Genomic DNA, 24,146 nt, shown 5'->3' with positions numbered 1-24,146 from the left:
TTTAGTTTTATTTGACAATTCAAATTTTAGTTGGAGAGGAAACAGCAGACAAGTGGAAGATATATTTCTTCCATATACATAAGTTTAGTAACAAATAGATTTAGCATTTTAACAATTTTTCTAAAAATATTTTTTCATTTAATAATTTCTCAAGTATGTGAATCTTTAAATTTCAAAAAGACTATATTTATTAGAGTTCATTCATAGCAATCTTCTTCTAAAACAAATACATCAATTTTTAATAATAATTTTTTTAACTTGATATCAAGAAGTTTATTTTAAAAAATAGAATGGCATCCTGCCAAATCAGTCACATCACATCCACAGCCTGGTGAAGGGAGAATAATTCTAGTGGACCAAGTTTCATAACTGCAGTATATGTGGAACATTTATTTTTATCAGTAGTTGTTATTTTACATCAGGACACTTGCTGACCAAAAAACAATGCTCGTTGCAATGAAACCATCACCTTGAAATTTCACCATATATAACTCAAACATTCCTGACAATTGGTTCTTAGCATATAAAGCACTTAAACAAACCACAGAGTCAACTATTAGTTTAATCATTTTTTAAGTACTCTGTTTAATAAAAAATACATTTTCATTTCTCAGTATATTTGTTTACTGAATATCTGTAAGGGTAATATTCTAGAGCTGTAAGTAGTATATGCAGTGTTTTGCTTCTCTTGAATAAGAGCTTGCAAAAATATAAATGGTCTGGTTTAAATGGTTAGAAATTAATAACTTCCTTTTTTTGTCATAGAATATAATTGATTTGTAAAATTTAGTGTGAATAAGGTTCAAAGAATAGCAGAGTGTAAGTTTCTGTTTAACATCTATCTCATTTGTGGAGCAACAGGTGACCGCAGAGTTGGGACAGTGAGATGGCAGTGAGTACTGCCAGCAACAGCCCAGTTGTAAGAATTTTGGTGGCACCTGTCAGTGTGATGAGATTGCTCTATTTTGAAGGATGATCCTCCTCAGTGCCCTAGTTTTCCCATTAACCCGCTTACTACCATACTGCTCCTTGCCCTTCTCTTGGACTAACTGCTGTGTCTTGTCCTATCTTTGATACAGAATCTTAAATGCTTTCAGTGGCAGCTCTTATCAGTACCACAGGAGGGGAGCGCCTTAGAGAACTGAAGTACTGTTATATTTTTCCACCTTCCAGGATAAAAGCATGCTGTTTGGATAAGAGCTGAAAATGGTTCAAGGAAAGAGTCCTAGATAAAAATAGATAAATAAATGAAATAAAATGTGAATAAATCTTTTCAAATGGCTCATGAAACAATATGACATTATTTCATACATCTTTAAGAAGTGAAGGGTTTGAAGAGTACACACATGCCAGGTGGTCTAAGGCAAAAATCCTCTTGCTTGTGAAATAAACATTTGTAGACAGGAATCTTTTTTTTTTTTTTTAATATGATGTTTGGGAACATAATGGGAACTCTTAAACCTAGTGTACATCAAAGTTGGAATATATTAACATTTGATATAAAACGTCGCCATCTGTTCTCCTGTTCTTTACTGAATTCAGAAAAGACCAGTAGTCCAACAACACAATGACCTATGTTTATAAGAAAGAATCACTTTTTGAGCAAAACACATAATATTAAGATTGATTTAAAAGGATATTTTAAGGCCAGAAATCTGAATTAAATAGAACCATAATTAATTTATTCTTAGCTGTCAACAGGTAGCTTAATGTAGTTTCTTACAACAGATTTAAACTTTTATTTTGGAATCAATTTCCACTGTTTAAAACAGAGATTGGCAAACTATGTCCCACTTCTTGTTTTTGAAAATAAGTTTTATTCTAACATAACTATGCCCATTCATTTACTTAATATCTATGGCTACTTTCATGATACAAATGAGTTGAGTAGTCATAACAGAGACCATATGTCCAACAAAAATACTTACTCTCTGGCCTCTACAGAAAGGTTTGCGACTCTTGTCTAAATCATAAAACTGCACCTGTTGAAGCTTAAATTTATTATAGTCTAAAATGAATAAGTATTATAAGACTTATGTTCAATATTTTCTACTTAGAAAATTTTCAGATAAATCAGTAATGTACCAAAGTGAGGTGTTTTTTTTAAATTAATTAATTAATTTTTGGCTGCGTTGGGTCCGCGTTTCTGCTCGCTGGCTTTCTCTAGTTGCAGCAAGCAGGGGCTATTCTTCGTTGCGATGCATGGGCTTCTCACTGCGGTGGCTTCTCATTGCGGAGAACGGGCTCTAGGCATGCGGGCTTCAGTAGTTGTGGCCTGTGGTCTCAGTAGTTGTGCTTGCGAGCTGTAGAGCGCAGGCTCAGTAGTTGTGGTGCATGGGCTTTGTTGCTCCACAGCATGTGGGATCTTCCTGAAACAGGGATCGAACCCATGTTCCCTGCATTGGCAGGCGGATTCTTAACCACTGTGCCACCAGGGAAGCCCCCCAAAGTGAGTTTTGTGGAAAGCCTAGGGGTATGTTTAAAAGAAAGAAAAACAAAAGGGATCCTATAGTTGAACGGGATACTCTCTTTTCCCTTACTTGAGAATCTGTCAGATGATGAGGATCTGAGAAATCATTCAATAAATTAACGACTTTAACTTTTTAAATCTAATATTACCCAAATTTCTTTGACTTCCCCTTCTCCCCACTATAAACCAGTTTTTAATATTTTTGTAGGACAATAGTGGTCTGCAGAAGAAAGTGCTAAAAATGCTAACCTAAAAAAATATGTACTTCTAAAACGTGAAAACATATAGGTCAGAATAGCTCAACTGAATTTATAGAATCATAGATTGTAGATTTAAAAGAGCCGTATAGTTTATTTAATCGAATTCCCAATCTTAGCAGATTACAGAAAAATAAAATTGATAATTCCAATATGCTAATCTTATTTTACTACATAAGAGATGGCTAATCATGACTACCTTCAAGTTAACAAAATGCACTTAATGAATTGTGTATATATGTTGGCTTCACTCACTGTAGTTAAAGCATCATTATGCCATAAGTGCTGAAACAATTGTGGTTTTACATATTGCATTAAATCAGTTAGTGCTATAATTAATTTTAATAGGATGTTTTTAAGTCCCTAACTAGATTACTTTATAACTAAGTACTGAATGCACCCTCTACATGTTTTGTTATTTTAGAGGTAATATAAGTTTAATTATGCAGATAATCCAAGTAGATTTTTATTTTGCCTCTGGGTTATCACTTTCATTTTAATGGCTTGAATGCTTCTTATCACTATTTGTGAATGGGATTAATTAAATCTAGAATGATGCTTTTAATACTGTGTGATGGAATAAATTTAGTAAGAGGGTTGACATCCATGTGTTGGTCAAAATTATTATTGAATCCCTTAGACCCTGAGAAGTATAAACTCAGAAAGACAAAATTCACTTCCATTTAGCATTTTATTGTAAATGTAGTCATTCTTTTATGGATTGCCAGTTGATTCTAAAATTTAAAAAAATATTTTTCACATTCATTCTTCTATTAAACAAATCTTTGTTGAGAACTTACTATGTATCCTATTAGAATATAAATTCCACAAAGCAGAAATCTTGATTTGTTTATGCTGTGTCCTTATTGCTTGGCATATAGTAGCTACTCAAAACTATGTATTGAATGAATGAATGGTTTTAAATACTGAAGATTCAGCAGCATAACATGAAACAATCTCAGAACTCAAATTGCTTAAAGGCATTTGTAGCACCATGTAGAAAATACACAAGAGATAAATATAGAGGCTATGAGTCACTTAGGAAGAGACTAACCCACTTTTTAGGAAAGGGGCCAGGGAAGGCTACCTTGCAACTACTAATTTACTTTCTGATTCTGTGGATTTCTCTATTCTGGGCATTTCATATAAATGGAATAGTGCAATACAATATAATGCATGTATAAATAGAATAATATCAATTCAATATGTTGTCTTTTGTGACTGGTTTCTTTCATTTAGTATAATATTCTCAAGCTTCATTGTTACATGTGGTAGCATGTATCAGTATTTTATTCCTTTTTATTGCCAAATAATTTCCCATTATGTGGACATCCCATATTTGGTTTATCCATTCATTAATTGATAGACTTTTTTCCTGCTTTTTGGCTATTATGAATAATACTAATATTAACATTTATGTACAAGTCTTTTTGTGTGTGGATACATGCTTTGAATTCTCTTGGATATATAACCAGGAGTGGAATTGCTAGATCATATGAAAACAATTTTATGTTTGAACTTTTTGAAGAACATTCAAACGGTTTTCCAAACTGGCTGTGCAATTTTACATTGCCACCAGCAGTATACGATGATTCCAATTTCTCCAGGCCAACACTTGTTATTATTGATCTTTCTTATTATAGTCTTCTAAGGTTATTATTTTTTAATGGAAAATGGCTTTCAATTTGTGGAATTTTAAATACCAGCAGCCCTGGGAGAGGTATTTGTAAGAAGCTATTGTTAATTATGTAAATATTATCTTCTCTTGGGGGTGGTTTCAGAAAATATGGACTTCTTTTTTTTTTTTAATTAGAAGACTGTACATTTGACAGTAGCCTTTCACTATAAGTAGCTCTCCAAAGATTTATATAACTGAGTTAAGGAATCACTATTATAAGTAAATCATCTTAGAATTAAAAGTTTTAACATTAATTTATTCAGAAGATCACATTCGAATTAATATTTCCTATGTTTTGGATCAAATTTTATGTGCTATTAAATGTTTTATTTTTTATATGTATGCTCTGATTTATTCCATCAGTATTCTCCCTAAGTAGATTAACCCTCTTTTAAAGGCAGCAGTTCTGTTTTATATGTTCCTGAGAGCTGTGAAGGGTCTGGGATTCTACCTTACTTTCCAGCTAACAAATAAGCCTGCCACAGTTTCATGGTTGCTGGCAGAAGACACAGGCCTTCTCAGTCAGAGACAAAGAACTCTATTACTTACCACAATAGCAATAGCCAGAATATCAGCATTTTCCTTTGCCTCTTCCCCAGTCTCCAGTTTGTTCAGGGTGACATGAAGAGGGACAAGTGACATCAGCACACACAATGCATTATGTCACCCAAGAGGAACATTAAACTTGAGAGAAAGATACTGTTTCTGTTTTCCATGTCCGTTTACTATATAAAACATTCTTGAAATGATAGCCCAGAACAAAGGCAGTCAGTGCTTCTGCTTACAAGATATACAGAAGTGTGAGACCCATGAAGAATTGACTTCCAATAGTTCTTTTTAACTATAATGTAGCTCTCAAAGTGTTTTGTACCTAGGAAGTGATAAGTTTGTTGACTTAATTTTGTTTTGCCATGCAGCATATATCAAGCGATGAATTTGTGAAATAAATATTTATTTTCTGTAAAATCTTCTGATTAGACCAAATGCTTCCCTTTTTATAACAGTAATGATTTTGTCGAGTTAAACTTTAACTTCTCTGCGATCATTGCCAAAAGAAAACTAGGTTATCTTTTGTAATGCATAAAAAATAATGTATATGTGTAATAAGTAGATGTGCTACTTTAAGAGATTATCAACTGAAATAAGTAATACAAAATCAAACAAGTTAATTTTTAATTGCAATAAACTGGAGTGCTTAACATGAAGCTCCTCTCAACTAAATCCATTACTATCATTTAAAAAATTTATTTTATATTAATGTAAAAATACCAAGGGTAATAACCTGAAAGTAGTTGAGCTGGAGGAGTGAAGAGAAACCATCAACACCCTTGTTCAGACTCCCATAATTCACTTGGTGTTAACCACCTCCCCACTGAGGGAAGCTATAGTCCATAGAGTGCTTATTTTCTTTCCCCTTTATTTATTTATTTTCCCTACTGACATTTATTACTTTAATGATACTTAGGTGCTGTAGAATAAATGCCTCTGTTTCAGACATATAGAAAATCCAATAATCTATCACTTTGATAAACCATTCCATTAGTAGGGAATAACTACAAATATTCTATATGCAAGTACATTATATCATTCTGGAAATACAATCAAGAGGCGATGCTTTAAGGCTACACATTAAGGCTACCTTGGTTATTTAAATGTGTATAAGCAACAAGGGCACTTTTGCAAAAGGTAGTATAAATTAAACACTATCTCCATCTTAGGAAAAGAAAAGCTATTACAAGCCAACTACACATTCAAAATGGCATCTTACAACTTATTGCTATTATTCTCATGCAGGGTAGATTATTGCTCACAACCGCACATTTCAGAACACCAAGCAGTTTTCATATTTTTGTTACCTTTTAAGCAAGGTGACATCAGAATAAAAACTTTTAAAATTAAACTTTTCTTTTCTGTTAAAAGTGAAATTTATTACAATACAGTAAGTGCAAGTGTTATTAAAAATGCTTGTTAAAATTATAGTGTCTATATAATTTTTCTAATATAAATATTGGAAATAACAACTTTAACAGTTCTATACATACATAGTACACTGAAAACATAAAATCATGCACAAGGCTAAAATATCACTTTGCACATTATCCTTTTAGGTATTACTCTTGTCTTCTGATCCCAGCATCATTACAGAATATGAAGGAGTTACAAACTTCAAGGTTTCAGTGTTTTCAATGTATGTCAGTTATCACACATTAACAATGCTTTAAAATCATTGCTTATATTCTACACGTGGTTCTAGTTCCCATATTTCCCTTTCTCGATAGGTCTTGGACAAAAGGTTGATCTAGAAAACCTATGATTACAGGACCCAGCATGACATGAATTCTCAATGACTCATTTAAAAGTGGCATAAAGTGGCATATATATATATATATATATATATGTATATATATATATATTTATTTTATTTTTTTTTTTAAGTCCTACAGGGCCTGAAAGACAATAAGTATATCGCATGTAAATAAGATAAAGCAGCTCACCCTCTGCTTGCTTACTTGGCTCCACGTCTCTATAGGAAGGAGAAGCCGAGCCATGAAGAAGTTAGGGCAGATCGGAACTGCTGGGAGTGTGTGTGTTTGGGGGGCTGGAGGGGCTGGTGAGGGTGTGTAGGGAGCAGCATAGGGAAGGAGCTGGGGAGAAATGTCATATTATGAAGGGAAATTAAACAGCGTTACTTATCCATTCTTCCCCATCCTGCTAAAGCAGGGGCCAGTTCCAGCCCAGCCTCCCTCCCCTGCCTCCCAGTGGGGGATTCGTCCCCCCAGCATTGTGAAGGCAGCCACTGCCTTTCAGACAATGTGAAGCCATAGCTGTTCCCTACTGAGAACAATTCACAAATTTGAGGAACAGGCTATAAATTATAGGTTTGGACGTTTCACAAATACCAAGGATAGTCTGAAGTAGGCCTCAACATGAGGGGCAGGGGAAACAGTTTTTACAAGCAGCTAATGCCCGGAGAGGCTAAGGGGTTCAGCCAAGGGGAAGGCAATGCTTCTTCCTTCATGACAGCACTTCTCAGGCTTTAACGTGCATGCGATTCACTTGGGATCTCATCAGAATGTATTAGGTTGAGGGTGGGGCCTCAGACTCTGCATTTGTAATAAGCTCCTATGGACCACGCTTCAAGATGCTGATGCTCTTGGTCTATGGACCACACTTGGAGAAGCAAGAGTCTGCAACATAAAGAGGGAGCCGCCTCTGTGTCTCTGGACCACAGGTATATCTTGGAAGTCCTGGGCAGAGCTGAGACAGCCCCAGTGCTATGTACCCACTCAAGCACATCCCCAGGGAAAAGGTGGAGATGCAGCACACTGAGTGAGCGACTGTCTACAAGACTGTGTTAACATATTTTCTGAGAGCACCAGGACTCTATGAACAGCTAAACAAATAACATGATTCAACTTGAGTAAATGGAGAGATCTACTGGCTGGGAATAAAACTAACCTTTTCCCCATGTAGTCCTCCTTAAAGTGAACATGATTACAAAGGTATAAAAAAAAAGCATTTTAAATTTCATAGTAAAAGGCCACATGTGCACACATATACATACAGTATGAATTCTAAGAAATTAAATGCATTTTTTTCAGAATAAAGCACGTGCTACCACTGCTCCCAGCTAAAATCATCTCCTCTTCCAAATGTAAGGAAAAAAACCTTGAATTGTAAGGAAAACCACTGCATTGCCTGCCAGCACCAGGCCACAGGCTCCCCATTTGATCACAGGCACCTGAGCAAGATTAACAGGAAATCCAAAGGCAGAAACAACCCTTCCGGTAGTGAAAAAATAAGTCAGTTCCCGACAGGCACTACTTGTTGCAGCGGCATCATATGTTGCTCGTTTGGCAATAAAATAGGGGATGGGAGAGATGACGTGGAATATCAGAGCAAACAAGGGTCAGTAAACACCGTAATCCTCTAAGGCACATCCCAGCATAAGAAAAGTCAGCCCAATAGCCCCAGTGAAGGATAATGCCACAAGAGCTTTAACGCCCGCCCTGTCTCCTGAGCTGGGGCCGCGGCTGCTTCCGGCTTCTTGGTATGGCCCCGCCCTTCTTTCCCCTTTAACTTATCTATTGTCCAACCTTGATTCCCCTCTCCCATACTTAGGTAATTAATTTTTTGGTTACCTAAATGCAGACAGTCACTAATATTTCTTCTTATTTGTTTCATGTGGTTTAGTACATTGCCCTTAGTAATACTGTGCTACCTGTCTCGAGAATTCAACATATTACCTTTCTTTCAATAATTCTTTCATTCATAGTAATCTTTGAAAATCTTTATTCCACCAACTTTAAATATACTTTTGTTCTATGAAGCTTAATAGTGGTTTCATTAGAACAAAGTTTTCTGCATTTATTGGTTTTCTTATTTTGAAAATGAAAATATTTCTATATAGTTCTGAGTTTACTGTTATATCTCAAATGTTTCATTCTGCTTTAGAATTCAGTTAAAGACTTCTAATTTTAGCTTCAGACAAACATATTCTTCCTAGTGTCTTGTAGGAAATATTTTTTCTCTTCCCTGGAGCTAGTGTTTGATGTCACAGAGTATGCCCCTGACAAACAAGGCCTATTCTTTGACCTGACCTCTATGGTCAGAATTGCCCTTCTTCCATCCTTCTGTTTTCCAAAGGGTTAACTTTTGGTTTCCAGACTAAGACTTAATATATTCTAGAATTACATTTAGTTAAAATAGGAAAGATTTATTCAGTTATTGTCTAGAAAAATGTAAAAAAGTGAGCATTCATTTGCTTATATTACCCCTCACCCTAGACATTAGCAATGACATCTCCATCAAAAACAAAATAGATTCATTCAAGCAGGAAAAAATAAAAATCTTCACTTGAGTCATTTAAGTGAAGGTTTAAACGTTTCTTGTATCAATGAGATAATATTTCAATTCTCCATTTAACTTACAGAGGTAAAGGGGAAAAAAAGAGGGGTGAGGATTGTGGATGCAGTGTCTGTTCCTTCTTGGATCTAAATATTGACTCTGCCAAGTGTGGTCTTTTCCAGGAATTAGATAACTAAAAAAATAAAATAAAATTCCAGTGAAACGAATCCAGCCCAATATTATCTTTAATTCAATGTAAACATACCTTATATAGCCTAATAGTTTCTACTAACACACTACCTTTAATCCTAGTAATTTATATTTTTATAGTTTCTGTATCATGCCTAAAATGTTGCTTACTCTAATTAGCTTATGGTCAACAGTATCTTTAATTAGAAATATTGGTAATCTGTCCCCCGCAGCATTTCATTTAGTGTGTTTCATTTTAGTGGTTCCAGGATGATTATCGTAATGAACAGAGTGATAAAAAGTACCATTAAGCAGAAATGAAATAGAATACCCATCAGGGCAAAAAGGGTTGTGGGTTTGTGTGTTAGTAAAAGAATGATCTGTACTTCGAATACAGTATTAAAACTGTCAATAAGTTGGCATTGAGTGCACCTTTGAAATTCTATCAGTAGCAAATATCTGATATTGTGATTTGTTTCTAACAATTAGAGGTAGAGTGTAGGATGAAGGACACAGAGTTAAACTAAAAAATGGCCAATTCATTGAAAAACAGTTCAGATAGTACCAATAATATTGTTGAAACTGACTAAAGTTGATATGAATAATGTAAAAAAGTTATGTGAGAAAATCACCAGCAGACTTGTGTGTCTATCATGAAATTCATTGTTAGGGATGGTGGGAGAAATCAGTCTTATGTTTATGCCTGGTATTCTTGTCAAGTGTATATATTAAAGTGAATGGTGTTTATTTGACATCTTTATATTTTATTTAACGATGATGTTTTCCTTAGAGATCTCTATTTTCTGAAACAATTTTAAGAATTTGTTTTATAATTAAATGCAACAGATTTTTGTATTTCATGGCATTAACAGATGCATACCTACTGGGACTTCAAGTCTAGATTACATAACATCTAGCAATGTCTATGACTAAGTCTTATTTGTCATCAGAAAAACATCTTCCAACTTGGGTAGAAGATACATTTGAGGTTCTGTACGTTTTTAGATATAAAGTCATGCATATTCGGAAAATATATCCAAAGGAAGGTGGCTAGCTACTGCCTCTAATATCAGGTAGATACGTGGAATGTTTGCACAAATAAAATTAACTAGATTCTCAGTTCTCAATGTTTTCATCAAACTCTTGTTGATCAACCCAGGTACTGCACTGATTCTTGACTTTTGGGAGATTATGGTTTCCTTTCAAAATTTGCTTAAAATTATACGGAGTCCCTCTAGAAAAATGTGCGTGCACACAGATAAATTCAGAAGGATGGTGGATCTCCTGGAGCCATTCACAGATTCCCTAGGGATTTCAGGAACCCAAGGTTAAACAGGGCATAAGTAAAATATTAAGCATCATTCAGCCTTTCTAACAGGGCTAGATATTCTCAAAAGTAAGTGTTAGTAATAATCTATTCCTTATAAAGTTGTGAGTATTCTGCAGGGTAAATCACACAAAGGGTTTGGCATAGATGTTGGCACATAGTAAGAAGACAAAACATTGTAGATCTTTGGAAATAAAACTTAGTGGGACTATATTATTCCACTTTATTGCCCATTTATTAGTACTATTAGCTTTCTAAAAACTGAGGAATGTCTGCTTTTTTTTTTTTTTTTTTGTGGTTCGTGGACCTCCCACTGTCGTGGCCTCTCCCGTTGCGGAGCACAGGCTCCAGAGGCGCAGGCTCAGCGGCCATGGCTCACGGGCCCAGCCGCTCCGCGGCATGTGGGATCCTCCCAGACCGGGGCACAAACCCGCATCCCCTGCATCGGTAGGCGGACTCCCAACCACTGCACCACCAGGGAAGCCCAATGTCTGCTTTTTAACACAAACTATACGTTCAGTGTATTGGTCAAATCTTCTAGAATTTTAATTTTATTCTTTTATTATCTTTTTCAACCGAAGGTATGGTCTTGGTTTATTTATTTTTATTCTAAGATAACTAAATTTGAATGAGTTTCACATATTCAAAAGTGAAATAATCCTTGAATGCATAGTGATACTAAAATATAAATCTGTTGGGGACCATCAGAGGTTGCTAGAGAACCAACTCATCAGTCTGAATATGGGTAAATAGAAGAAATACTTAAGCATTTAACCTAACTTTCCTATAAAACATTGTGCCACAGGAACACTTTTTCTTTGTAGAAGTATTCTAACTAATACATGAAGAAAGAATGATAGAATTAAAATATTACGATTTTGTAATCCCCCAATGAGATAATGAATCTAGGCACTAAGCAACAGTGGACATTAATAAGAGTGAGAGGAAAAGAGGAATAGAGAGAAACAGACGTTATGTGCCTCATGATGGAATTCTACATCTGTGAAGTGTACTTGTAAAAACTCTGAATCTAACCCGATCAGGACTCTGGATTTAACTATCAGGTTACAGAAGCAAGTATTTTAAATGATACCATGAGGATGGAAGCAGCAAGATCCATACTGTGAAAAGCTCTACAAAACAAATGACCAGATTCTTCAAAAATAAATCATAGGGAATTAAGAGAGGGAGGGCTACCTATAAGATGAAAGAGACAAATGATCTATCAGCCCAATGCAATGTGTGGGCCTAACTGGACTCCATGATTCTGACTGAATCAAAATAACAGTTAAGAAAAAAACAAATTGATATTAGGGATAATCTTAAATTTTTCATAGTGGCATAATAGTATTACAGATATAATATAGAAAAAGTCTTTCTATTTAATGATACATACCATGGAATATTTAAACTGAAGTAAAAGAATATGTGGGATTTACTTCAAAATAATCCTGTTAGGTGGGGTGTAGATGAAAAAGAGAACGCCCCCAAACTGGTGAGTTTTTAAAGCTGGGCGATGGCTGCCTGGAGTTTTATTGTCCTGTTCTTTTTACCTGTTTATACATTGACATTTTCCACAGTAAAATTTTTATAAGAATGAAATATCACAAAGTTTCACACCTGTCATAGGGTCAGTAAAGTTTTCTATGGCATATTGAAGCTACATGTTCATATCTATTAAGATCCGTTTACAAGGTATGATATAGATATGGAATTGTATTACTTTGCGAATGACTACCAAAGCTGGTTTAGTGACTGTTTTTTTTTAATTCAGAAGATTATGTTAACCTGTTTTATGGAGGAGTTGTTTATGTATCTTTTATGCCATTTAATATTATATAAATAATCATAAGGAACTCTCTATTTAAAGAAATTATAGTAAATAAATTCTACATAATAGATAATAACATATATTTGCATTATAGATATAAACTATCTCATGTCTTTTATGGCTGAAGTCAGAAATGAATACAGAATATAAATATGTGTATGATTTCAAAAAGGAATCTAGTATTGAGGATTTATTTACATTTTAAGGTAGATAAAGCAAGAATCAAATTTACTAGCAAATTGAGGTAATTTGAGTGACATCAGTAACATTTTTTTTCCTTTTTTGTTTTCTTTTTCTTATGCTTTTGAATAAAAGTTGATTTGGGGGGCCTTCATTTATACTAATGTGATCTATTTGTACACATCAATGTTTTCTCTTAATAGACTCAAAAGTAAGATTATGAAATAGGAGCTTAGAGCTTGACAGATTAATCAGATTAGTGAATGGTCATTCAGTGACCACAGTCAAAATGTCCTCCTGGTTATGAAGATATGTGACTTGGTGTGACACTAGATTCTGTTCTTGGCCATGGTCTGTTCAACAATGACCCAGATGAAGCCTGAGAGGCTCATTTGTTTTTTCCTTTTACATAATGAGAAAAAGGAACACTGCATTTCCTGCTTATGTTTAATTTCCTATGGAAAATAAACCTGATGATAACAATGATGTTTCATTGCACAAACAAATTGGTAGGGACTATAATTTAGCAGTGGGAGTATGAATAATTCCTATTAATCGGCAATGCATGATTTAAAACTTTATTTTTGTACAAAGTGTAAGGCTGAAGGATACATCTCCACTCACACTTTTGTTAATGGAAGAACCAAAGAAACAAAACCTAACTTATAATGATGCAGTTAAATTAATCAGGGAAACAAAGCATCTTCCCAGATTGAGGGTACTCTTCAAATTTTCTAATATAAAATTCCAGGACAACTGCTCAAATGAATACAAAATCAACGTCTTCAGTAAAATTAGGAGAGTTGAGGACACCAACAAAGGCCTTTTACCAACTCACATTCAAAACATAAAATTATCATTATAGTAACTAAGAGAATACAAAGAATAGGACTATTTGCCATTTATAGTAAAAAGAAGAATGCAGTTGGTGATATCATGGAGAGAATTCCTTAGTCAGAGACAAGCTCTCAGAGAGCATAAATACAGCCACAGTGCACTCAGGCAGGAGAGGAAAAAGTGACTGCATTGCTCAGCTACTACCAAAATACATAGGTGCTGAGGAGGAAGAATTTTTTTCTCTTCTTTTATAAGCCTTTCTAGCTTGTCTAAGAATTAAATTGATATGAGACAGATTAACAGGAGAAAATCAAACAGTTGATAATAGCATATATACATGGGAAACCCAGGAAAACTGAGTAAATCGATAAAATGGCCAAAATCCTCACCTTAAATACCATTTTCAGCTAAAGACAAAAGAAGATGCTGGGGGTAGTGGTTTGGAACTTCAGAGAGGGGAGGAAGGCAATTCACATTGAGACAGAAACACAAATATTTGGTAAACAAATGTTTGCTGGACCCTGCGTAGACACTGGGACACAGAGTGGACCCTGATCTGTAGGCCCTGCCAAGTTTCCCCTACCACTCCTAGCCCTGATGATTTGCAGATACCTCTGCTGAGAGCTCTATTCCAGGAACAAGCCATTTATCTAAATTTTCTCAGGCAATTAAGGGGGTAATAAGACAAACTTCCCGAGCCTTCTGTTTCTTAAGAATAATCACCCTAAATTAATCCTTATGCCAAAGAGGTATATTTTGGGGTGGCAAATTTTGCTTGCCTACATAAGCAAAGAGTAAGAATATCTGATTAGGGCTTCCCTGGTGGCGTAGTGGTTGAGAGTCCGCCTGCCGATGCAGGGGACCACGGGTTCGTGCCCCGGTCCGGGAAGATCCCACATGTCGCGGAGCGGCTGGGCCCGTGAGCCATGGCCACTGAGCCTGCGCGTCCGGAGCTTGTGCTCCGCAACGGGAGAGGCCACAACAGTGAGAGGCCTGCGTACCACAAAAAAAAAAAAAAAAAAGAATATCTGATTAATTAAAAGAGCCTTGAGGCAAGAAGCAGCCAAGACAATATGAACCACACAGTATAATTCTGACAGAACCAGAATTACTACCATAGTCATAGTGGTAAAAATTATTGCCAGTTGATTATTGAGAAAGAACTGGAGAGTATTAATTAGTAGAATTCACTGCTTTTATAGTTCATACATGTAAATAAGCAGAAATGAGAGATTTGCTGTTTAAGCTATACAGCAATAGATAACTAATATACATACTAAGGCAGAGTCATTTTCTGAACTGTCTGTTTATTCCTCATAGAGCTTAATACAGGGCCTTGTATGTGGCAACCACGTAATCCCATGTTTACCACAGTACCTGGATCATACTACATACTCAATAAATATTTGTCAAATTAATTGCATGGATAATAACAATAAAAAATCTACTGAATGCTAACAATGTACCAAGCATCTTTAAATGTTTCACATATATTTCCCCTTTTAATCATCACAACAGCCCTGTGAGGTAAGTTCAGTCATCAACCTCATTTTATAAATGAGGAAATTGTGGTCTAGAGAGGTTAAGAAACTTGCCCAAAATGGCATGGCTTCTAAGTGGTAGAGTCTGTAATTGAACCCAGGTAGTCTGACTCCAGAATACACTGCTTTTGGCTACTACATGTTGCTGCTTCTAATGAATCAACGAATATTTGCTCAGTGAAAGAATGCATCACCTGATCATATATATTGACCTGAAATAAATTGACTGCCAGATATTTCTCCAGAAAAAATGGGTTTGTTCAAGATCAACAGAGAATTGTACTTCAGAGTCTGCAACCATGGTGAGCCACGTGCAAGTCCCTTCATGGCAAGGGAAGGAGAACACTTTTATGGGGAGGAAAATGAAGTTGGGAGGTATAGTTAAAAAAAAAAAAAAAAAAGAGTCCTGGCTTTCCATTGACTGAGTCCTTGCCAGGAAAGAAGAGGAGTCTTTCTTCTTCCTGTTGGGCTCTGCTGTCATCATATGGCATGAGAGCTCCCCTTTTCCTGACTCTCTTTAATTGAGGTTGCTGCTGCTGCTGATGATGATTTTTTTACATTTTCCCCTTTTGATTGAGAACTTTCTCTGATAGCATCACTCATCAAAAGTCAGGTTTTTTGGTTTCAGTGGCTTGTTGTCCCTTGATATCAGGGAAGGACCTATCCTGGGTGTAGTGTCTCATGTTGGAGGGAGAGTAAACAGATTAGAAACCTACTAAGATGACATTCAAGTAATGAGGAGGGGTAGGAGGGAGAACTTTTAGGTACTTTTTATCTAAAGTCCTATATGTTATCAGCATCATAGACATTGGAGTTCATCTGAAGCATTATATCATTATCAAAGTTTTGGTGACAGACTTCTAACAGGCCTCATCTCAATATCTTACGAAAGCTGTCTTATCAGATGTCATCTGCTTCAATCGCAGGAAATCTTTATTTTCAGGTCACCAGATGAAGTGAAGTTCCAGTCAGGATTTGGTGTTTCTTTAGGTTTATCATGTGAATCCAACAGTCTCTTCTTTGGAGTTTGGCAGTACAAGGGTTGGTTAGCAGTACCCAATATGGGACTGTCCAGCAAGGTTGTTGAGGGTTCTTCTGGAGATAGCTTTTCCAGTAGATGAAATTTTCAGGTTGCAAGGTGTGATGATTAAGGTTTTCATCTCCCAAGAGCTCGCTGTGAAAAGATCGCTTTACCAAAACATAGTTATTTTTAATAGAGCAATTAGGCCTTTGCAGTATTGGAGTATATTTCCTTTTATCAGTCGTGGGCCAAAAGAAGCAAAATTCAAATGCATGGGGCATCCTGTGACTGTCTCAAAGGGTGAGAGTTTACGAGTTCCAAAAGGGGTGAATCTTAGATTTAGGAAGGCCAATGGCAGTGCTTTTGCCCAAGGTATTTCGAGGGTTTCTACAGATTGAGCTGAGTCTTACTGATGCTGTTAGTACATTCTTCTAAATCAGTAAAAGTGTTGTAAACTGACCAAACAGCACAGACTTGTCAAAACACCTGGTCAGTAAAATGGGTTCCTTAATCACTATGAAGTTTGAGAGGAGGTCTTTCCAAAAAGATTTTTGCCAAAGAAGGGGCAGTAGACTATTTCATTCTAGTGTGAAAACATACCAGACCATTGCTAAAACATATTTATATTCATAAGACAGAGGAAGTTCTGTGAAATTCATTTCCCAGGTCTCTAATTGTCCATTAGGCAGTTTAAAATATTTGATAGCAGTATCAACAGGCTTCCTGAGGTTGTACTTCAGACAAGTGGGACAAATGAAGTAGGCATTTTTTGTGGCCTTGCTAATGTTTTCCTACTAATATTGATTCATGAATTCTGTTGTCTTGTCAGGAGAACAATGGTTTAATGAATGTAGAGTGTTGAGGAGTGAGAATTTTATAGTCTCCGGTAGGACTAGGTTATTATTTGGTTCAAACCAGAGCTTTCTCTCTTTTTTTTTTTTTTTTTTTTGTACGTGGGCCTCTCGCTGTTGTGGCCTCTCCCGTTGCGGAGCACAGGCTCCGGACGCGCAGGCTCAGCGGCCATGGCTCACGGGCACAGCCGCTCTGCAGCATGTGGGATCTTCCCAGACCGGGGCACGAACCCATGTGCCCTGCATCGGCAGGTGGACTCTCAACCACTGCACCACCAGGGAAGCCCCAGAGCTTTCTCTTTTTATCAAATCAACAACTGTCAAATTTCCAATCTTGATTTTTCCTTTGCTAAGTCCAATTCTGAGTTTTCTCTAGCCAATTTTTCTAAGTTATCATTTGGGGAAATATCCCTTTGGACCATGACAGAGGTTTGGCTGCTGTTGGTCCCTTTAACAACAGCATTCCTTGTGGAAATGTCAGCAAGGTGATTTCCCTTAGCTTCAAGTGAGTCAAGTTTAGAATGCCTGGGAATCTTAATAATAGCTAAAGCAGCAGGTAAAGTATTGCATCCAATAATTCCTGAACATAGAAGCCATTTTAAATGTTATTTCTACTGGAAATAAGGCAGCCACATTGCTTCCATGACATCCACAAATCATGAACTACTTCAAAAACATACCTACTATCAGTATAAATATTAGCAGTTTTGCCCGTGGCTAAAGTACAAGGCCATGTAAGAGCATATAACTCAGCCTGTTGGGCTGCAGTAGCCTTAGGTAAAGGTGCTGCCTCAATAACATAAAAAGGAGTTGTAATAGTATACCCAGCACAATATTTGCCACTGTCAATTTTTAAATAAGAATGACCAGTGAACCATGAGAAGTCAGCATTACCCAAAGAAATTTCCTGCAGATCATCATGAGGAATCAGGAGGTGATCTGTCAGTGTTAAACAGTCCTGAGGGACCTTGTTGATAATGCAGTGGAGGAGAGTAGCAGGATTAAGGTTACTACCATGTAAAAGAGTTACATGAGAAGAGTTAACAGAAGGACTTACTAGGAGGTGACACGGCTGGCTGATAAATATTGAATGTGACGAGAATTCAGGAGGGCTTCTACCGTGTGAGGTATAAAAATGATTGAAGGGGATCACACAATGATTTTGTCAGTGGCCTTAACCAAATAAAAACAGTGGCTGTAATGGCTTTAAGGCAAGGAGGGTATCTTCATTCCACAGAGTCCATTTGTTGGCTATAATACCCTATGGGTTGATGTTGGTCCCCATGTTTTTGGGTAGCAGCCCAAGGGCATTCCCTTCTTTTTCATATACAAACAAGAAAAAAGTGAATCTAAGAATTAGGATGCCCAGGGGCAGGTGGGTTCTTCACACTTTCCTTTAATACCTCCTTGGCTATGTCATTTGGTACTTTCCATTGAATTGGGTTGGTTGTTTGTTATTTAGTAAAACATACAGAGGTTTGGCCATAAAAGATGAATTGGAATTCAGTTTTGGCAGTAACCAACTAACCTGAGAAAACCTCCCAATCGGTGCTTAGTTTTCGGAAACATAGGACACGAAGTCGATCTGGATCTAGATGTAGCCCTTGTTTTGATATCAGGTGCCCTAAATATTTAATCTGGGATTGGGAAAACTGCAATTTTTCTTTGGGGACCTTATGTCCCTTTAAGGCTAAAAGCTTTAGCAAGTGGATTCTGTCTTCCTGTGAGGAGGCTTGAGAAGGAGATCAAAGAAGCAAATCATCCACATATTACACCAAAGTAGACCCTCTAAGGAACGTCATATCATCCAGATCAGCCTTCAGGATTTATAAGAAATTAGAAGGATTCTCAGTAAAACTCTACAGCGTTACTGTCCAGGTAAATTGTTTTTCTTCCCAAGTGAAGGCAAAAAGGTATTGGCTACCTTCATCAACTGGAATACAAAAGAATGTGCTGCACAATACAATTACAGTAAAGAATTCACTTCTGGTGGGAATAGATGTTAGTAACTAGTAATGAATGAGGGTTACAACAAGGTGTCAGGGATAACAATGTTTTTTATTGCTCAGAGGTGGTAGACGAACCTTCACTCTCAGCCCTTAGGTTTACTCACTGGTAAACTGTGAGTGTTACAGGTGATAGTACAAAGAATTATGAGGCCTTAAGCCTTGTAATCTTCTACTGTGGGCTTAATGCCTTGAAGGGCTTCTTTACTTATAGAATATTAATTAATTATCAGAAGAGATTTTAAGGGGTCTATATGAATCTTGATGGGAGGTACACTGTGAATTTTGCCAACATCATTTGAAGATTTTACCCATAAGGAAGGTGGTAACTGATTCAATAGGGACAAATAATCAGTGTTTTGAGAATCATTTCTAGTACTGTGAGAGATGGAACAAATAAAAGTTGTCAGAGGATTATTTAATTCATCTGGTTGGTTACATTGATGACTACTGTCAAATTCTAGAATTATTTCCCCCTGTTGGGAGAAAGAAATTCTGGCATGATACTTTTCTAAGAAGTCTGGCCTAATACATGTATGGGACAGAGGAATAAAGGAGAAATGGGTGTTTATCTCTCAAAGGTCCTAAACAAAATGCAATAGGTTCCGAGACAGACACCTCTTGAGGTTCATTAGAGATCCCCACTATTTGACCTGCTGTAGTACTCTGAGGCAGGGGCTGCTTTATAGTAGTGGAGTTGAGTGTTGAGAGTATGGCTCCATTGTCAATTAGGACTGGCAGAGATTCATCCCCAATTTGGAGAAATGTTTCTCTAAACTGATTAAGAGGAAGGATTAGGAAGAGTCCCTGTAGTTCTTCGGAGCTCTGTCATTAAGAATTGGGGGCCTTCCCTGGTGGCGCAGTGGTTGAGAGTCCGCCTGCCGATGCAAGGGACACGGGTTCGTGCCCCGGTCCAGGAAGATCCCACATGCTGTGGAGCAGCTGGGCCGGTGAGCCAAGGCCGCTGAGCCTGTGTGTCCGGATCCTGTGCTCCGCAACGGGAGAGGCCGCCAAAAAAAAAAACAAAAAAAAAAAAAACAGAATTGGGAAAACATTGGAAAGGCTCGTTAGAAGGCCGAAGGCACGTAGTGCTTGAATTTGTAATAATCATATCTCCAAAGTCCTGTTTATTTGTAATTATAACAGAAACTAGGAGGATTTTGGTTTTGTTTAGGTGCCTTTGTTTGTTACAGTTGACGTTTAAGAATTTTGGTGGTCTTCCTTGAGGGTGACTTGTCTAGAGTATAAGAAAGCTGGTTTGCCAGATTAACTAAATCTAGAGTGGACATAGTTTCCCATTCCATTCTGGCCCTTTTTACTTGAAGGGAAAGATTCAATTCAGCCTATTAATAAGCATAGAGTTAAAAGCTACACTGCTGTGATCTACACCTGAAGGAGGATCAGAATTTTATTTTATTTATTTATTTATATTTTGATTCAACACATTATTTATTGAGTGCTTAAATGCACCAGGCATGAATATTTACTGGGCACCTACCATGTACCAAGGTCTATCTAGGCCCTGGAGATGAAGTGTTGAGCAAACAGACAGAGGCCCTGCTGTCCTGGGGGTGATTCCAGGAATGGGAGTTAGAATAAAAATGCATAAGTAAATAACTGAACAGTTTCAATTTAAATAGTGATAAGTGCAGTGAGGAAAACACAACAAGTGATGGCGGTGGTGTCTTCTGACAGCCCCTGTTGGGGTCCTCCGCATTCAGGAACTTCCCTCCCCTGCCCCTTCTGGTCTGGGGGTGGTCACGGCTCCCCTCTGTTGCCAGGCCCCAGGTGCTGCACTACCCACTCCTAGTGTCTTCCAGAATTTTATTTTAAAATCTTAAATTGATTGTAATAGTTATGAACAGATTAATAAGATTTTGGTGTGCCAGCCTGAATTTTGTTCCAGTCAACAGGCTTTGGAAAAGCCCTAGGACTTGCTCAATGAAGTCACCTGTGCTTACTTGAGTCTGCTTATACAAGAGTTAGCAGTTCATCCCAACAGTTGTAATCCTAGAGGCCTTTCAGGATTTTCCCAATTAGTCATATTCATTCAATGCTAGGCCTGGCCTTTACCAACAGGCATATAAACTAGCTGATAGAAGTCAGAGAAACAAGTTTGATAAGTTTGAATGAATATATTAAATTCCTCAGCAAATTTATGAGGATCTTCAGTTGCTTTAGGAAAATCTTTGACAATGGCTGGCAGTTCAGATTTAGTCCAGGGAAAATAAGAAATTAGGGTTTTAGCCTCTGGATCCTCAGAAGGCTTAATTTTAAAGAGACAGGTTCTGGCAGTTTCAAAGGAAAAGGGAGTGGGTAGAGAACAGCGGAGGTTTGGTGACAGAATTTGTATTGGGGAATTGAGGATATAGAGGAGGTGTAAAAGGGAAGGAGGAAGGTGGAACCAGAGGTAGAGTCTGGCCATGAGGAGCCAAGGGAGAGAGAGAGGATGGTGCCAAAGGAGGAGCCTGAGACAAAGAAGCTGAGGAAGAGGATCCTGAGGCTTTGGGAGCCATTTTATCTTGCTTTGACTCAGTTAATCTTAAAATGTTTTTTGGATGAGAGGTCATTTTAGATTCCTGATAATGTTGGAGATCCTCAAAATATTGGGCTGGCCAAAAAGTTCATTCAGTTTTAAGTAAAAATAAAAGACCTTTTTCATTTTCACCAACAACTTTATTGAACAATGTATTCATTAACCGAACGAACATTTTGGCCAACCCAATACAAATTGAAATAAGTATTCCACATAATTCGGAAAACCTTTGAGCTGTTATTGTTCAGTTTGATTTTAAGAAAACTGAATTTGGGGATTTCAAAATTTCCTCATAATGGTCATTGGTATTCTAAATTGCCTTTGGTCAGGTTGGCCCATTTAACTGGAAATGCACATGAGGAAGGATCATAGTCTTTAAACATAAAATCAGCCAGGGTCCCTGTAATGGGAGCTCCCTCAAAGTATTTAAATAACTGGGATCTCACTTCCTGGAATTTTTTCTCTAGAGTAAAAGAACAATTTTCAAACAGCTGACAGCTCAAACAACTCAGTTCAAACAGCTTGTAAGCTATACCAGCCAATTCTAAGGAAACAGCTTTGTCTTGGAGGATCCAGGCTGATGGCTTTTCAGGGAGTTTCCAGGGAATACCCTATTCCAGAGGAATACACGGAAGGCTGGAAAACGAGCACAGTTTCAGTGAAGCAGCCCCTGTTTCTGAAGAAATGGGCTGAATGTGTTTTCAGCCAGCTTTCACTGAATCAGTCTTGTCTCAAAATCAGACCGAAGTGCCAGATTAGTACTTGCATAGAGAACAAGGACTTAACCAGAAATACAGAAACTTAAAATAGACCCCAGGTAAAACCTGGACAGCTTCACCTGCAAAGAGGGCAGGAGCTTGGATCCAGGAAAAAGACATACCTTCAAACTCCAGGATCAGCAAGAAAAGCAACAAGGACAGTGGGCTCAACTGTGGCTGTTTACTCACCAATGCTGGAGCCTTTGGGAGTCCCTTCTGGCCCCTGTATCTGCCACCGCAATGTTGAACTGAAATAAATAGACTGCTAGATATTTCTCCAGCAAAGGTGGCTTTAATCTGGAATCAACAGAGAATTGTAGTTCGGGGTCTGCAACCATGGTGAGCCACATGAAAATCCCCCCACGGCAAGGGAAGAAGTCTTTTATAGAGATGAAAAGGAAGTTGGCAGGGCTGTAGTAAACAAAGAGTCCAGGGCTTTTCATTGACTGAGTCCTTGCCAGGAATGAAGAAAGTTCTTTCTTCTTCCTGTTGGGCACTGCTACTGTTGCCAGGCATGAAAACTTCTCTTTCTGGTCTCCTGAATCTATTTAATTGAAGTTTTTGTGTAATAATTTTTTATATGTATAACACTTAGACTTACATATATAATGTTAAAGTTCAGTGTTCTTTATTTCCCCTTGATAGCCAATACCATTTAGGAATACTAAAGTTGTGGTCTCCAAACTACTTTTATGAACACACCATTTGTTTAAAAATATTTGACCAAGTATCCTCAACATATGTATATTTATTTATGTAAATAAATAAAATAGTACATACTATTACATTAATAATATGCCAGTACTACTATATTAACATATTATGTAAAAACAAAGTCTGTCTATCTACCTACCTACCTACCTACCTACCTAGATATATTTTTTTTCTACCCAGAGCTCAGTGGATTATCTTGTACAGCCACTGAATTGCATTTACCTTTGGAGACTACTACTTTATAGGATGTGGTAACATTTTTTAAAAGAGCTAGCATAGAGAACTTTGTTCTCTCACATTTGCCCTTATACACAAAGAAACCAAGATACATCAAGTAATTTTAAATAAGGAAAAGTATTCTCAATTCAGAAGACAAGCCTTACATTCTCATGAGATAAGAATTCTGGAAATATGCATTTCTAGACCCTCCCCCCTTTCTTGCTTTCTCTCCCCAAAGAACACCTATACCTTTTCAAGTAAAATATGTACTCTTTGATGTAATTCTTGAAAGCATGAAAATGAAATTTATTTCCCTAACGATTTTCTCTATTCTACTTGTCTAACATTGATTTTTTTTCTTTCCTTTTCTGTTTGTAATGCAGCATAAACCAATAGGGTTTCCTATTGTTTCTTTCCTAAAACTGTGCACCTGCACTATCAATCATGCCAAGAGCTAGCACAGCTTTGGGATGAAAACTGATAGCATGCAATGAAAATAGACAAGACAGCTAGAAGATTGATTCTAAATTATAGAGCTGCTTAGTGATCTGCAACCACCCAAATTCTTCCAGCTTGATAGCTGATTAGTGAGCACAGGACAAAGCACAAGCTTGCCTTCATGACCTAAATGAGGGCAATTTGCACAGTCTGTGGTGTAGTTACTTCAGAAAGGACTACAAATCAAAATCTTTCAAACTACAGGATTGAAGTAGTTCTGTTTCCAAGTTTCTCCATCTTTAAAATGGGACTAAGGGGGCTTCCCTGGTGGCGCAGTGGTTGAGAGTCCGCCTGCTGACGCAGGGGACGCGGGTTTGTGCCCCGGTCTGGGAGAATCCCGCATGCCGCGGAGCGGCTGGGCCCGTGCGCCGTGGCCGCTGAGCCT

At 37.2% G+C, this 24,146-nt stretch overlaps 1 protein-coding gene and 1 pseudogene across 1 annotated transcript in view; one reads left to right on the top strand and one right to left on the bottom strand.

Annotated features, from left to right (window-relative positions):
• NAALADL2 (N-acetylated alpha-linked acidic dipeptidase like 2) overlaps nucleotides 1-24,146 on the top strand; it is an 801,118-nt gene that overhangs the window by 306,457 nt on the left and 470,515 nt on the right. The window lies entirely within an intron of this gene.
• On the bottom strand, nucleotides 8,021-22,668 carry LOC115857332 (leptin receptor gene-related protein pseudogene; annotated as a pseudogene).

Source organism: Globicephala melas, chromosome 4, assembly GCF_963455315.2.
Source record: "Globicephala melas chromosome 4, mGloMel1.2, whole genome shotgun sequence".
Lineage (NCBI taxonomy): Eukaryota > Metazoa > Chordata > Mammalia > Artiodactyla > Delphinidae > Globicephala > Globicephala melas.
Note: the sequence above shows the minus strand (reverse complement) of the source record. Positions and strands in the feature narration are given on the sequence as shown.